The sequence below is a fragment of the Phaenicophaeus curvirostris genome, chromosome 19, assembly GCF_032191515.1.
Source record: "Phaenicophaeus curvirostris isolate KB17595 chromosome 19, BPBGC_Pcur_1.0, whole genome shotgun sequence".
NCBI classification, from domain to species: domain Eukaryota; kingdom Metazoa; phylum Chordata; class Aves; order Cuculiformes; family Cuculidae; genus Phaenicophaeus; species Phaenicophaeus curvirostris.
The window spans coordinates 13,761,763-13,779,135 of record NC_091410.1 but is presented as its reverse complement, the minus strand read 5'-3'; the positions used below and the strand labels follow the sequence as shown (position 1 = coordinate 13,779,135).

General features: G+C 48.4%; 1 long non-coding RNA gene across 1 annotated transcript; it reads left to right on the top strand.

The window, feature by feature from the left end:
• The first annotated feature begins 3,265 nt into the window (after window positions 1–3,265).
• Window positions 3,266–15,596, top strand: LOC138728952 (uncharacterized). Its single transcript, XR_011338796.1, has 3 exons — window positions 3,266–3,421; window positions 10,821–10,983; window positions 13,644–15,596. It is a non-coding gene; the product is annotated as an uncharacterized lncRNA (long non-coding RNA).
• Window positions 15,597–17,373: the final 1,777 nt, after the last annotated feature.

The window sequence follows — 17,373 nt, the reverse complement described above, 5'->3', positions numbered from 1 at the left end:
AGCAGCATCTCGGCACAGGCTCCAATTTTCCCCGAGCCCCCTGCAGCTCCTGTTAGCCCTGAGAACCAATTCTGATTCTGGCCAGGACGTGTGCCCAGAATTTTGAAGGTGGGAGGGGGTCACCTGCTTGTGCAAAGCGACTCCTACCTCCCCGCAGCAAACACGGGCTGTGTTAGTGGCTTAATTACCGGCAGCCTTGCTGCGCCGCGGAGCCGGGCGCTGACGCACCTTACGTAACGGGATTGTTAATGCTTTTTATATGTTGGCGGAACTGAAATTAAAAGAGGAAATTATTCTCCTGATGCTCAACTCTAATCCCCATCTGTCTGTGTTTTTACTTTTCTGCACTTGCAAAGCTCCCTGATCAAAAGGTCTTGAATAGATTCCAGATTTCCAATTTAGTTTGCTTATGCAACCCAAAATATTATGGCAGTCTTTCCTGGGGGCGATTAAGCATATATTTTCAGTTCCTCCAATTCTCTCTGTTCCAAGAGCGCTAAAAATGGCATAAAGCTTTAGCTCATTCCATACCCTTAGCACCACAAACAACTGATTTTTTTTAAAAAAAGACTTTTAAAAAGGATCGGAATAGCCAAGAGCTTTGCGGAGAAGGGATATATGCTGAAAAAAATGTGATTTGTTAAATGTCCCCCATGCTTTGGCAAATAAATTCAGGGAGTCTGTACTGACAGAGCATCACAGCCAAGGGAAAGAGCGGGGATGGGGCAGGCGAGGAGGGAGCTACGGCTTCAACAACCAGGGTGGGTTCTTGGATCCAAAAAACTGAGGAGCTGTTTGGGTCTGGGGACCCTTACAGGTCATCCAGTCCAACTCCCCAGTGGGAACAGGGACATCTTTAACCAGATCAGGTTGCTCAGAGCCCCAGCCAATCTGGCTGTGAGTGTTTCCAGGGATGGGGCAGCCACAATTCCCTGGGCAACCTGGGCCAGGACCTCCTCACACCTCAGCGTAAAAAATTTCTCCCTAAGATCTCATCTCAATCTCCCCCCTTTCCACACAAAACCATTCCCTTTTGTCCTATTACTGCGCTCCCTGATCCAGAGCCCCTCCCCAGCATTCCTGGAGCCCCTTTCAGCACTGGAAGCTGCTCTAAGGTCTCCCTGGAGCCTTCTCTTCTCCAGGCTGAACAACCCCAACTCTCTCAGTCTGTCCTCATACAGGAGGTTCTCCAGCCCTCGGATCATCTCCGTGGCCTCCTCTGGACTCGCTCCAACAGCTCCATGTCCCTCCTATGCTGAGGACTCCAGAACTGGACACGGGGCTCCAGGTGGGTCTCCCCAGAGCGGAGCAGAGGGGCAGAATCCTCTCCCTCAACCTGCTGGTCCCAGTGCTTGGGATGCAGCCCAGGACATGGTTGGCTTTCTCTTAAGGATGAGTTCAGCTGGACAGCTGGGCATCCATCTGATCTTTCTTGTGGTACTTGGATCGTCCCCATCTGAAAATTGGCAGTGATGTCTTTATCCATTCACTCTTCCACAGTCCACAGCCCTTTGCCTGCTGCTAGAACTACTCGCTCAGCTGCCGGGTTTCTTTGAGGGAACGAGGAGGCTCCTTATGCTGGAAAGGGTAGATTTTACACAAAGCACCAGCAAATGAAACCTAAGCACCACTGGCTCCGTTGTGTTTCATCGCCCTTTGGTTTCCAGGCGCAGGATGGGAGCTGGCACTCGGGATGCTCATCCCTACCCTGTGTGACCTTGATGCTGCCGCGTGAGAGCAGACGGCGGGGAGGATGCTCGATGCCATTTGTCTTGGGTGCACTGTTCTTAAAGAGACTGTTTGCTTTAAATACAGAAGGGAAGCCTTTATTTACCCACGGCTGATGAATGCTTGTGTGGGTGACTGCCTGATGCACCAGCTAACGATGCAGGGGATGGTGTCACCCCTCCTGGCCACCGGGACGGTGTTGGTGGCAGCTACTGAATGACTGCAGCTCTGGATCAAAAATCTGAATGGCACTTTTTCCACATATGGATTACAGAAGCTGTAATTTAAGGCTGTTGCTGAATCCCAGAAAATACTGATTTCTGGCTCAGCCAGGGCTTGGAGCATTTCTGCTTTCCAGGATAATTTGATTTGAGAGCCCAAGCGCTGCCAGTCTCCCTGGTTTCAGAGAAACTCAGCAGGGCAGATGCCCAGGATCCACACCGGTGGCCTCAGGGGAAGCCCCACTGGTCCCACCCTGCCTGGTTTTGTCGGACTCGGTGTTCAGTCCATCTCTGCTGACTGGACAAACCACCACGCTCTACCCAGAATATCTCCAGTCTGAGCTTTCCCTCCAGCGAGGTCTGCGTTAAACCCCACGACACGCCTGGAGCCTCAGAGCAGAAAGACTCTTGTAGAAACCACCACCGGCACATCCAGCGATGGGGATGGGGCTCAGATACACTCAGCAGAGTGGCAGCACGCGAGCCATTTATTATCTGTATTTCAGCAGCACCCACAGGCTTCAGGACCCGCACTCTGCGTGTGCGGCAACATCCAAATATAGAGCAAGATGAGAGGCAGCGCAACCACAAAGCTAGAAATCCCTCGTCTCTGGTTACAGAATCACAGAATGGGTTGGGTTGGGTTGGAAGGGACCTCAAAGCCCATCCAGTCCCACCCCTGCCACGGGCAGGGACCCCTCCCATGGCTCAGGGGCTCCAAGCCCCATCCAGCCTGGCCTTGAGCCCCTCCAGGGATGGGGCAGCCCCGACTTCTTTGCACAACCTGGGCCAGGGCCTCCCCACCCTCCCTGCAAAACATTTCTTCTCAAGGTTTCATCTCATTCTCCCCTCTTTCTACTTAAACCCGTTCCCCTTGTCCCATCCCTGCCCTCCCTGACCCAGAGCCCCTCCCTGGCTCTCCTCTTGGCCCCAAAAAGGTTACAGCGAAGCACGTGTTTCAATGCTTTGCTGAGCAGAGGAGAACGTAAGGTCATACCTGGCCTTGGGCATGTGCTTCACTGCTTTGTAAAATTAAACTGAAGATAACCGAGCGTGTTTGCTGAATCAGGCCTGGGTGCTTCTAAAACCCCCAGCCTCTTAAGCAAGGCATCTTTCATCAACCTTGAACTGGAAAACATGCTCACAAAATACAGTTTAAAAAAAAAAAGAGAGAGTGTTAAAGAGCCAAGAGCCTTTAGAGAATGGAAATAAAAAACTGAAAAAAAATGTGAGGAAATCATTAAACTGCACAAACCAGGACTGGGCTTTAAAAAGAAACTTTGAGTCGTGCTACTTCAACATTTGCATGTAGATGAGAGATGCCTCAGCTCCAGGGACCTGAGTGGTGATGGAATTTTTTCCCCCAACTCATGCCCCAAATGCTGCCACCAGGTCGTGCCGGGTCAGCCTCACCCACTTTTATGGCCTAAAATCAGGTTATCTTGGCGAGCGGATTGGGAGGGATCCTGCAGGTAAGCGCTGCAGCCCGGGGCGGGCTGTGTGGAGCCCCTGGGCGCCCGGGGCTCTGACCGGAGAGATCCCCGATCAAATGTTGCTGCTCTCAGCGCTGAGCGTCCCGGGTATAAATAACCCCAGATCCCCTTACTTCATGACCTTCATTTCTCACCTCTGCCAAAGCCACTCTGTGCAAATCCAACCTTATCGTATTCACACCTCCGTCCCAGAGCAGCGTCCCTGAGGGATTTCGGCTCCCGTCCCACCACGGGGGGTGGTGATGTCCCCCCACCAGAGCGGCCGCGTGGCAGCAGGGGAATTGGATTCAGCCTCGGTGCCGTTGGGGTGGTTGGCCAGGAGATGGGGGATGTAGGAGGTGTTCAACCAGTGCGGAAAAGGGCTGATAAATGGGGTCGCATACTGTCAAACGTCTTAATACAGAAAAGTGAGGCTTAGATAGAGCTAACACAGAATCATGGAATGGTTTGGGTGGAAAGGGACCTCAAAGCCCATCCAGTGCCAACCCTGGACACCTCCCATGGATCAGGGGCTCCAAGCCCCATCCAACCTGGCCTTGAACCCCCCCAGGGATGGGGCAGCCACCCCTGCTCTGGGCAGCCTGGGCCAGGGCCTCCCCACCCTCACTGCAAAACATTTCTCCCCAAGATCTCATCTCCATCTCCCCTTTTTCAGCTCAAAACCGTTCCTCTCATCCTGTCCCTGCCCTCCCTGATCAAGAGCCCCTCCCCAGCTTTCCTGAAGCCCCTTTCAGTGCTGGAAGCTGCTCTAAGGTCTCCCTGGAGCCTTCTCTTCTCCAGGCTGAATAACCCCAATGAAATTAAATGAAACGAAGCTGTGCTTTGCAAACCTTTCCTTTGTTTTTCACGGGTCCTTTGGATGCTAAACTCACTGCAGATATGATTTGAAGTGCACATAACACACAGACAGCGTCCTCTCCCCCTCCCCAGACTTTCATCAAGAGGAGATTTCCTGGTTAGACTCAGACTTTCAAATCTTAGCCCAGGCTGGCAGCGTTTCAAGCCAACTTGGGCTGATTTGGAGCTCGGATGCAAAAAAACTCAGTGACCCGAAACAGAAGGAAACTTGGCTGCTTCTGCATTGAGCTGAACCCCAAACATGCTGCTGAGCCTCGGAGCTCGCCGTGAGCGTGCCAGGGCATCCCAAACCCCAACCCCCCAGCCAAATATCTGCCTGAGCACGCACGCTGCCTTATTCCCATGTACCATCCACGCAGCGCTCCCGAGCCGCTCAAGAAAATGTTATTTCTTTAGGATACTTGTGTTTCCTATTAACCGTAATTGCCCAAATGAATCTCAAGTGCTGGCACAGCTGATCCAGATTTTCTTTAAGTGTCTGCCACCAAGTGTTTTCCTCAAAATTTGATTTTGAAATTTTATCAGAACAACAATGAAGATGAAAAATGTATAATTCCTTCCCACACACTTTAACGAACGCCAGAACGGGCCAGGGCTGCGCTCGGCAAGGGACACTGCTGGTGCTATTTGGGATCTCGGAGGGAATCCCAGATCATCCCAAAACTATTTCCACCGCTCGCTTGTCCTGACCACCCTGTGAACCCGGGAGCTCTGGCAGGTCCAGCCGAGCTTTCATGCTGGTGCCAAAGCAGAGGTCAGCGCAGCGATGCCTCCCCGGGATCGGGTGTCAGGCTGGCTTCTTTAGGAAAATACTGGCACTTTTTCCTCCCCCCACGTAAATAATGAAGGATCTACTGAATTTAAAGCTGTGACTGTGCTCAGTGGCTCAACCGTGACACCATATTACAGAATCATGGAATGGTTGGGTTTGGAAGGGACCTCACAGCCCATCCAGTTCCACCCTTGCCATGGGCAGGGACACCTCTCATGGATCAGGGGCTCCAAGCCCCATCCAACCTGGCCTTGAACCCCTCCAGGGATGGGACATAAAATATTGAAAAAACAAACAACAAACCTTGCTGCCCTGTGCTATTCAGTGCGCTATTTACTTCAGGGATTTCCCATTCTTATTAAAACCTGCAAATATTGCTATCCCAGGTCAGGCTGTGACCACTGGGATACTGGACAACTGTATTTCACGTAATTTAAAAATACTTCCAAAAAGCAATATATAGGATACTGAGGTGAGTTATGAAGCTTCCTATCGAAAGACTCCCTTTATTTTCCTCTCGCCCCCAATACCAGCACTTTTAACCCACCTGGAACCACAGCGAGGAGGAACCAGCAGCTGATGAGGCGCAGGCGCCTCCGTGTTTCCCAGGAGGGACAACCACATCACACCCCAGGCCTTCCCCTGGAAACGCTTTATTTGAACGAGAGCCCTCCAGCAGCACAGCCCCTGCATAAATCTAGAGGTGTGAAGACAGTTTATCCCCCTGCAAGCCAAGTTGCAGCTGCCCTGGGGACTCCTCGCAGCCTTCAGCTCTGGGTCGGTCCTTTGTGTCCAGTGCGATGGGAGCAGCGCTGCAGAGCGTGGGGAGAATCTGCTCTCTCCCACGGGAAAAGTGCTGATGGCTCATGATCTGCTCCATACACACCTTTTATCTCACTAGAAATGGTCACAGCTGGACTCGCAATATTTGTCACTGCCAGTTCTAATCACAGCCCTCTCGTGTAGAGAAAGGTAAAGAAAAATCCACGCTGCACTCTCCTGCTCCAAAATAAACACATTGCACAAGCATCTCGGTTTTTCTCCCCCTGTTCCCATTGCCGTTTGCAAGAATAGCTGAAGTGAAAGAACAATCCTTTCCCTTTCCTTTCTTCTGGAATTAATTTCTAATGTGTTGGGGTTTTAAATTGCTTGATGGCACCGGCTGCAAGAAGCAGGTGTCTTCAGGGTGGCCTGAGTGTGAGCAAAGAGTATTGTAAATCTATCAAACCCAACACAAACTGTTATTTGTATTTTTGTGTGTTCACAGGAAAAAAAAAATTATAGACTAAGATAAACCGAACCATTCTCTTTGATCTTTTTCTTTGTTTGAATTAAACACCCTGGAAGCCAGCAAGTTAATCACGCTGCAAAATGCATCAGGTTTGCAAGCTTGGGTTTTTCATTTTTTTAATGAACAAGTGTTCCCTGTGATAACTTGTGGAATTATACTCTCTGAATGGTGGGAAAATACACAATTATGTCATATCCCCCCAAACTGAACGCACCGTGCAGGAAATACAATTTTTTGTTGTTGTTTTTTAATTCTTTTTGTTTGCTTCTCTACTGATGAACTTCAGTTGGGGATTGTAATTCCCTGTGAAATGTTCTTTCTTAATGATGTTGCTCCTATTCATGTTTCTTTTACAGCATTTTCTAAATTGTTTTAGGTATTTGGATCCGATTCCTTGATTTGAATAATGTATTTTTCCCCTTACAGAGTAAGCCTGTATCTTGAAGCCCTTTCTGTTTTGGTGTTATGCAGTAGTTACTCTTGACATAACTATTAATGCCTCGTGGTGCAATTAATCATCTCACTGTGTTTCTGAGGATAATTGCTATTTCTGATCCAGTAAATCACCCATTTCCATCGATCAGCAAGTCGCAGGTGGGTGGGAGGGCGGCTGCTCTCCAATCCTGCCTTCAATCCGAGCCCTGGCTCTGCAAAACCCCCCTCCCAGCCTTGCAAGAGGAGACCAGAGCTGCAAGCCCGACCTCTTCCAGTGCCTCCAAGCCTCTGCCTGCACCGGGTACCCTTTGGGTAACCCCCTGCTCTTCTCTTGCCATGTTGAAGCCCAGTTTTCCCCCCTCCATGACAACCTCAGTGAAGATGCAATGTACACACAGACTGATAATTAGCAACTGGGCTTGATTAGGGCTGTGGGAACGAGCGGAGCATCCTTCTGCTGAGCGTCCCGCGCAGCAGCTGGCGTTGTTTGGCTTCGAACCGCTCAGATTCAACTTCTGCAAAATTTATTTTGAGGGGGAATTTTCTTGTTGCGAGAAGAAGCCATGCCAGCCTCGGGAGAAGCCAAGGCGTTCCAGTCAGAGCAGAAAAACATGCAAATTGCAAAACATGGCAAGTTTGTCAGGATGGAACGAGCCCAGATGGATTCTCCCAATTCCTTTGCCAGAAGGAGGAGTGACTCAGAGCTCGTGTGCTTTGTGGTGACGGCTCAGCACCCTGCGGGACAGGACTGGGACAAGAGAGTGATGGCAGGGTTTGAAATCGGACACTTTTTGGTTACGGTAGCCCAAGGATAATGGATCCTGGCACATAAAAGTTGAAGGACGAGCATGGCATTTGTTGCTCATTAGAAACGTCTCCTTTTTTTCCCCAGAAATGGGCTCCTTGTTTCCTTAGTAACCCCTCCCGATGGAAGTAGATGCACCTGAGTGTAGCTTAGCAATGGGAACCTTCTACATGTGTTGCTGCATCCCTTCCAGCCCCTCGCCGTGTCTCCATGAGCTTCTGTCAGCCCTGCGATTCCACGGTGCACGGGCTGAGCTCTGGACGAGTCGGTGCGGTTGGGAACCGCGACGCCCGTGAACCAAAGTCTTAGCGAGGAACAAAAATAAACCCTCACCAGTCACCGTTGCAAACGTTGCTCCCAAGGGATGGGAGGAATTGTACGCTGAGCTGTGCTCGCATAAGGCTGCCTACGCCTCTGTGTGGGAAGGGATTTAATAGAGACCGAGAAAGAGCCTGTGTGTGGGAGGAGAAAAGAGCAGATGTTAGCAGTGCCTTTTTGTTTTCCTGGATGGCACGGCAGGGAGGGGAGAGGGAAAGGAAATCTCCCCTTCTGCAGAAATAGAAGCTGAAGATGTGGGAGATGGGTAAGGCTTTTCCCATTTTGTCCAGGTTGGACTCCAGCGTTTGCAGCGACGGCATCCGTGAGATGAGGACTTGGGGCTCTCTGGAAGAAGCATTGACCATCCTGGAGCACAAAGCATGGCACAAGCCTTGTTTGGAGACGTCAGGCTTGGAAATGACTTCTTACTGTGGTTATGAAGCCTGAAGCAGGTCTTCTTCATCATCTCCCTGGGACTCTAGAGCTGGAGACAGTTCCAGACTGCCAGACTCAGTGTTTTAAACCAGTGGTTAGGGGGCATCTCCCATCAGAAACCCATTATCAGGCTTCCGAGTACACCGATGGTTCCAGTTCCACTACAAAAACTTTGGTAACTTTCCAAAGAATCATCTCTCTCCCCAAAATAGCCTTTGGGGATGCGAGTGTAAAGCTTAAAGCAGGAGAGGGCTGGATAATTCATCACATCAGACATGCACATTATGGCGGGGGGCAATGTTATTGCATTTAATATCTTGAATTCTATGCCAGGTTGTTTCATAATCTGCAATTCCAGGTGGATGGCAGTGCCTGGTGAGCTGCCAGGCACCCAAACCCTGCTTCTACTGCAAGAGAAGAGGCTCCTTTTCAGGAGAAAGTAATTCCAGGTTGGATACAAAGTGCAAAATTAAGTCTGAACAGGAGCGAGCTGTGTCAGTGTGGAACACGGGACTGGAAGTCTGGAGAGCCAAATGATACCTGGACGTGCCCCAAATACCCTGTGTTCTTTAGTTTGCACTATAGAGCCTTTTAGAAGCCCTGAAGTTAACCCTCGGTGCTGAGAGAGTCCCTGCTTGGAAGATTTTTCAATACTAAATATACCCTGAGTTTCTCTGCGCTCACCCGGAGCGGGGCTGGGGCTGCCTCAACACTGCAGGAGCATCAGGACTCTGCACGCAGAGGCTGTTTGGGTGTCAAACGGATTGCTTGTGCCATATTTTTATATATATATACACTTTTGTTAACTGGCAGAGGCCAAGCAGGCTGCTCACCCCACCGCCCGGCGCAGCGGCTTTGCGAGGCAGCGATACAGGGGCCCTTTAAAACCTGCATGAATGAGCCTCTCATAAATTCCATATTTGAGAAACTCTGGCTGTATCCTTTGGTCATAAAAAGAAATTAAAGCCGCATATAACATTCAGTCCCCTCTAATCCCAGCGCGCAGCCTCGTGCCTGCATAAATCAGAGCCTCTCATGAATATTGCACTGTACCTGCAGCTGCCTGACCCACACGCTTAAAAAAAAGATAAATAACAGGAAAACAAAGCAACAGTCATGTCAAGGTTTCACGAACAGCACCTGCTTTCTGAGAGCCTGAAAGGTCACCTGAAGCAACCTGAGGAGTACGTGGATTTCAGGGACCTGATCAAAGCCTTAAAGGGAGGAGAGAAGGAGCATTTTTGCATTTATTTTTTTTTTCCTTCCTCTCTTGCAAAAGTGAAGAAAGCTCTGTAACACACGGCAAATCCGCCAGCAGGAGGTTTGTGGTCACGGAGAGGGACAAGCTGTGCGACGCCCCAAGGTGGGAGAGGAGCAGGGAAGAAAAGCTATTTTATAGCCTTGGAGGGGAACGAGACCCGAGCTGCAGCACTGAAGAGCTTTTCCACCAGAAATAACTCACAAAAGTTTAGGATTTCAAATTCTGTCTTGGTTAAATATCTGCTCCATTTTTTTTTTTAATCCTAAAATTTTAAAGAATAAAAATCTGGCTTCTCATCCACCTCCAAAACCAGGGATGGCTGCTCTTAGCAGCTTCCCCAGAGACCTAAAAGACACATCCCGCTGCTCAGGGGTGGGTTTTGTGGCAGAATCTTCGGTAATGGGCAATAAAATATTCAGTCAAGACATCCCACCCTGTCCCCTCCGCCTCCCCCAGTTTGGTTGCAGCCCAGCAGGTCTCGCTGCCAGAATCTGTGCCTGGAAACAGCACAAAGGCAGAAAAGAGACTGGGAAAAGCACGGTGTAAACCCACCTTCTCTGGACGGATCTGACCATAGACCAAGGCAGAAAACTCCTGAGCTGTTTAGTTGCTTTGCAGCCTTTCTCAAGTTAACTACTTCTGCCTCAGTTTCCCCACTTGCCAACAGTAAAGATTCAGCTGCTTCAGACTCTTTAAAATAATAGAAGGGGTTGGGTTAGACGGGACCTTTACAGGTCAACTAATCCAACCCCCCCTTAGCATCCACCAAGCTCTCTAGAAGAAAAAGCTCAAGACACCTGAGCTTGGACCTGTACCATTTTACCTGGTGGTTTGTGCAGACTTTTAGCACCGTCCCACCCAACAATGGGGTTTTTTTTTAATTTTTTCTGTAATAACAGCACCTTCCTTTCAGCTCCTCGCTACTGTTTACATCACAGCTTCTCCTACACCAACGAGAAACACAACACAGAACTATGCCCCCCCCATCATTGTATCACAAAATCCTGCATCTTAAAGCATTAAAGCAAAGGTTTGCATTGTAGCCAGCGAACACTGCTAAAAGGGTATTGAATGCTTTTTTCCATTACCATTAATTGAGTGAGGAGAAAACAGACTCCACTGCTGTCATATCACATCACAATAATTAGCTCAACTATAAATAGCTCAGCTTACTCACTTTTTTTCGTTTCCTCTTTTTTTAAGGTCAAGACTGCAGCCAAGAGGAGTAGCAGCACATCCCAGAAGAGCATCCCCCTCTTCTGCCTGGATTCAGACAAACCAGGCAAGAGGAAGAACTGCATCTGTAATCAATGATCCCAAGGCCACACAATTACATCATAATTAAAGCAATAATTAGTCCCATTAGGTAAGAAAAGGGGAAAAAGCAGTGTCTGCAAGCCCACATCTATGCAAATTTACATAAGCTTAATTAATGAGCATTTTCAAACCAATTTTAGCTAAACTGCCTTTGTTTTCACTGGATGATGCTTGTGTCAAGCTAGCTTATTTTTTTATCACTTCAGCGTTAAGCAGAGCTTCTACACGAGTAAAATGAGTAGAACAAGCGGTGACACCAAGGTGTTTTATTCAATTAAGGGGTTTGAAAAGCCCTGGCCCATGGGAGCTCTGCCCTTGCGTTTGCTGAGCTGACCCTCATCCCCCTGTCCCTCGTTAGAGGTTGTATCCTGGATATCCCAGTGCCTCTGGATGGCACCACGGCAAGATACTCTAACGAGCAATAAGAATAAGCAGTTGTAACCACACTGAGCACAGTGCAGGCTCTTTTACCCTGTTCCTGGACATAGAAAATGGACACAGCTGTAAGAAACCCATTTGTTCCCTGGTCCAGACTGCAGCCACACAGCCACGTCGTGGTCCCACGTGTCTCCTGCTGCATCAGCTTCGCTGTCATTTCAGAATTATCACTATGTTACAGCGGTTTATATCTTCAGTTGCCAACACACCAAATCCACACTGGATGCATATAATTTATAGTTGCATTTATACAGCAACCAGATCCAGGGGGTTGGAACTGGATGGGCGCTGAAGTTCCTTCTGACCCGAACCATTCCATGATTCCATGGTTAATTAGAAGAGGTCCCTGAAGGTGAGGGGGTGTGGGGTTATCGTTGTCCCCTGGGGAGCCCTGATGCTTATGACTGCACTTAGGTATTAAAACTCCTTGTGAATGATGTTTATTTTGTGCAATACACAGTCTCGCTTCCAGCCCAAGGGTTGCACAACAGCATATTTAGATCCATCTCCAGCCACCGTATGAAACCTGAAATATTCCTTTTCTTCCCTCCTCACTTCCCAGCACCACAAACCACAGCAGCCTCGCCGCGCTCGCTCAGGACCGTTCCACAGCAGCGAGCACCGGGGAACTGAAACCTCTCTTCGCTGTTCTAAGCAAAAGAAAATTTTCTGCCATCACCCAGTTTTCACAGGAGCCAGTGGGAGTTAAACATCAGGCTTGAAAAATCTATTTGCGCTCTGGCAAGCCTGGCAGGTCTTCAAGTGGATCCTGACCTGCTCGCAGATATTTTTTCCTGCCTAGTCTCACATGCAACCACTTTTTCCAGCTGCACTTATCTCTCTGCCACTTGCGATGATGTACAGCCCTGAAGAAAGCGAAGGAGGCGATTACCTTTCCCCAGACAAGAGCAGCAGAAAGGTCAGATTTAATACGAAGTTGAGTGGCAATGAAAAGACACAGAAACAGAGCGTAGCCCTGCTGAAAGGCGAGCAAGTCGCTCGTCCGGGTGAAAGCCCAAGCAGCACAAACACCCCATTCATCTCCACAGAGGCTCTTTATTGCGCCCTGCTCTTCAGCTTGGGACACGGCTCCTCTTCTGCAGGAGATGCTTTTTTAGGAAGCTCCTGTGAGAGAAGCAGGTGAGTCTCTTTCTCTGCGTGGTGCTCAGCCCCTGGTGAGAGCTCTCTCTGCCCACACGCCCTGGGGGCCACCCCTGACCTCGCCCCAAAGCAGGGCGGCTGGATTCTGCTTGGATTCTCCCAGGATTTTACGATGGAAAAGATATTTTTCCCCAATCCCTCCCTTCCAATGGCTGGGGAGCTGCCACACATCCCATATGTCCTAGAGTTAGTTATTCAATCGCGGCAGCAACTGTGTGTGAGCATTGCTGCCTCTTACAGACCAGGCAGATTCTTCACAGCAACGAGAATAACTGCACAATGCAGCAGCTCCCTGCGTTCCAAGAAATGCAGTGGCAGCCCCTTTCCGTGCCTTAAATGCAGTCAGATATTTCACAACATCTCTATTTAAATTAGATTTTGCTCTGCACGTTTTTTCCCCCCAAGCACCCATGAAGCCTGCAGCAGATTTTAAGGAGAAATTCTGACCTCCCACTTAAGTTTGAGCCCAGAGGTTCAAGATTGGCCATAGGACACAGGGGCACCTTTCAAAATGATTCCAGAGTGGAAAACCAGCTTCTGCTTTTACCCTTCTGCCTCATTTCTTGAGCTGAGGATTCCAAGTGCCTTTCCCAGCTTAGCTCCAGGCAGACCTGCTTGGGTGGGTAAATGCCTCAAAGGTTTTGGGTAAGACATCAAACTCTGAAGTGGTTGAAAAGTTAACCAAGGAAAGCTTTGGAAGCTCTCTGAGATAGGTCAGTAAGAAAAAATGGGGAGTTGTTTCTTTTAAATACAAAGAACAATTCAGTCATCGTGTGACTTGTGGTGGAGACAGCATGGAAGTTATCAGATGAAAGTCTGCTTGCTAAGTCTATTTCATGAAGAGGAGAAATGCAACAATTTACTGTCCATGTTAAAGCCTGGGCTTCCTGGAAGGGGACCCTGCTTGGCTTCTGCTGCTCCGCATCCCCCACATCTGCCTCTGGCTTTTAAATGAGTGCCATCAATCGCAGCCTAATAATAATTGTTTAAAGAATTACTTCTTTCCTAGGAAATGAGATCAATCCCAGTTATAAGTGAACTCTGTGAATGTGCCAAATATTTAGAGAATAAATCTGAGACCCAATCGTGATCTGCTTCCTTTATCTACAGATCCTGGGTGCGATCCAGACACCAGCGCTCCTGTCACCTCCTGCGTGGGAGCTTTTAAGGAAAAAGAGAAATTACACATAGAACCAAAGAGATATTCTGAAAACCCACTAACAGCTAATTCTGACCAGCTAGAAAATCAAAGTATGTTCTACACCAGTCTCCTAGGCCTCCTCTATTAAAAGGCTGCCCCTTTCAGCACGCACCCCTTCATCTGAAACGCCGCCCCGCTAACCAAAGAGCTGGGTCCAAACCTCTTTCAGACCCTCACGAAGAGTCTGTGCCCTGCAGCGAGTTTGGCAGTCAGCACTTTACAAAATAAACTCAGCTACAGAATGATAATTTGCATAGCGCATGGTGACTAAAATTAGCCTGCCTCAACTCCATCTCAGAGGAAGCCTGACTTGCCACAGCAGTTTCGGGTTTCTTGGCTCTCAGAGAAATTCATAGCATCCGAGGAACACAGACGTGGCTTCTGTGCAGCCCTGCTCCTCTTTGCTGGCACTGTTCCCCAAAGCCACAGCTCAAAGCTGTCCTGCAGCACCAGCAAGAGCCTCCTTCTTCCTAACATGGGAACCAGAGTGTGCTGAAGCGTGTGAAAGCCCTGTTTTCACTATGAAAGTGCTTAGAAGGTGATTTATTAAGGAAAGAATGCATTGCGGGTCGCAGGGTGGTCTGCCTCGAATGCAGGAAGGATAAAACCTCTCTGAGAGTTAATCACGACGCAAGGTGTGCTGAAAGGTGCTCCTTCTGCAGAAGACATAGACAACGTAAAGTTGTTTTAGGATCAGTAGGTTAACCTTCATTAGCTGTTGGATTAACATGGGATACCCCAACTTGATTTGACGTGGACCCTTATGATCCTCGCGTAGTAGCTCCTGCTCTTCTGTCATAATTTAATATTGTGCCCTGGCCAGCCGCTCAGCTCACGCTCACTGCCTCCTTTTAATCTGCTGATGAACGATGCCCATTGGAGGCTACACTGGGCCACCATGGATGTCTCTGACGAATTTAAATTATTCAAGAAATCAGTCATCAGCTAAGTGCAAAGCTTTTTTTTTTTCTTTCAGCTTCAGCTGTGGCTGTAGCTCCTCTTCCTGAGATGTATAAATAATTCATTGAGTTATGTTGCAGGATTGCTCAGGACCTGTGCCGTAGCTTGCTGCTCGCACAGATCCCTTCTCACCTGCTGCACAAACTCAGCTCAGCTCCGTCACATTTCATCCGTCCTCCCCAGCTGATGTTTGGGGTCGATGCCCTCGCACCAGGCTTCCCAGGAGTTTGGTTCCTCTATAACCACGAGGTTCCAAGTACCTTTGAATCCAATCTCACAGCTCCCAGAGCTTCCTAGCTTAATGCTTGTGTTCAATTTGTGCAAAATAAACTTGCTGTAGCAATGATCCAGCTAAGCATTGGGGTTTATGTTTTATATGAATGTAAACCAGCATCTAATTTCATTTTCTGCTGTGTTGTAGAATCGAGAGGCAATGATTCACTCTTAAAACTACATTTTCAATTATTTAGTTACTACTTGGACTGCAGTATATACCTTATGGAAGGAGCCCAGGGTAAAAGCGGAGTCCCGGCTGGTCGCAGTTGGGAACAGAACAGCCTCATGACGTGAAAGCTGATGATGTGCTGAACTTCTGACCTATAGGAGCAACCCGATCGCCACAACCCAGCTGCTTCTTCATTTCAGCTCTGTTCAGGAAAACAAAAGTCTTCATTCAACATTCAGTTCTCTCTAACCTTCACCCCTGGAATTTTCATATGATCTGAATTAAATATGCCAGGCTTTGATGGTAAAAGCTTTAAGTGGCTAAGCAAAATCCACAGTATCTTTTTGCTTCTGTAGCTATTGTCACTGAGCCTTGCACTGGTCTGATGGGGCCCTGCAGGAAAACGAGGTGCTACTGCATCCAACTTCGCTGTGACTTCATCGGAATAAAATACTGAAGCTGATATTACCGGCTCATTTCTTTTCTGGAGTGGAAGCAATCATTGCTTTTTGCAAACCTTAGCCCAAGTTTAAGAATTAATCCTGAAGTTCCAATTCAGGATTCCCAATAGCCAAGGCAAAGTCTGAGCAAGGCGCAGACTACGCGAGGTTTAATCCCTTTGCAGCGGTGCCGAGTTGGGCTGGAAGAGCCCAACAACCTGCGCTGTGTCAGAGCTGACACCTCTGCGCATTGTGTGAAGATAATTAGGTCTTAAAAGCCATGTCCTCATGCCAGATGGAGTCCAGCACAGCAATCCTCCTTATCGGAATTTCTGCTCGGTTTTTTCTACATGCGCTCTTGGCTCATCAACGGCCAAGCTCGAGGGGAGCCAGGGGCGCGTAAGAGGGCGGCTTTGCTCACCCACACTTCTGATAAGCTCATAACAGATTGAACGCCTAAGCGAATTACACTTGAGCATGTGACAAAATTCCTTGCTAAACTAGGGCCTAAGTCAGTGTGATCTTAGGGTGGAACTCAAATAACTGCTCTTGGAAGAGGAAAAACTGGCATAAGAATGGAGCCAAAGGTTCTCCTGGGGTGAGCGGCAAGACCCTGAGCAAATGGGAGAATGGCATGATGTGAGAGAAGGAGGGTTGTACGACTGGCTCCGTGGCCTGGGAGGAGGAATTTCCTCATGGGATCATTGCCAGGGGGGTGAGGAAATTGCTTGCTTTTCTAAACAGAAATAACTAATAAAGGAGGGGTGAGAACAAAGGTTCTTGCCTGTGTTGTTGGCAGTGTCACAAAGACAGAGGACTGGTGGCACTCCGAGCTGTTTTATTTAAAATAACATGCTTCAAAAGTCAGGTAAAGTAATGGAGCTCACATCTCATAAGCATCTGTGATCGCCATTCAGGAGTTCTCTGGCAATGGCTTGTGTAGTCAAGAACAAAAATAGCCCAGGTCTAAGATATCAGTCCTAGATTTCATCTTAAGTTCTGGAGACCAAGCAAAGTCCCTGGAGCTCCTCCTCATGCCAAGCTGTTTCTGCTGGGCTATTTCTGCACTTACTTTGGGATGGCTTGGGCCATCCCTCTGCCTCTGTTCTAAAACATGCTAAAACCTTTTCATTGCAAAATAAAGAAGAGTTTCTGTCCTTCTGAAAGGGTTTGCGGGGAAAGCATGGAAGAACTAAAAGAGATTATCAACTCTTAAATGGTTCAGGCTTTTGTCTCTTTTGGAAAACAAGTAAATTGGATAGAGGGCACCTTAGTTTCCCTGGAAAACATTTTAATACATCAGGAACTAAATGCTGAAATAGGTAAAGTTGCACGTGCAAGAGCCCAGCTTCACCCCACACAAAGACACATTAGATAGAGCCAAAAGATCTGTGAAAGACGGAACCAAACAACCTCCCAAAGGGGGCTTTGGGGCACTGTGCTGGCCAAAAAGAGGCTTGAAGCTGCGCAGAAAAGCTGTTTCTGGAGATAATCCTGCTACACAGAGGGAAAGAAGACTTCGTGCCTGAGAGTTCCATAATTACATCTCCATTTTGTAGGTGCCATCTACAACTGGTTAGAACCTAAAAACAGTAGCTATTTCTGCTCAGAAGAGACAGCAGCTTCTTCTCTACCCTTATACCAGAAGAAATTGTTTTGAGCTGATCCTTCTAGATAAATAGCACTTAGAAGCAAGCGTAGTGCTCATGATGAGTCTAGTGTAGGGGTTCACAGGCACTTTTCATGCCAAGGATCACAAATTAATTAAGAAAATCTCGTCGCTTGGAAACTCTT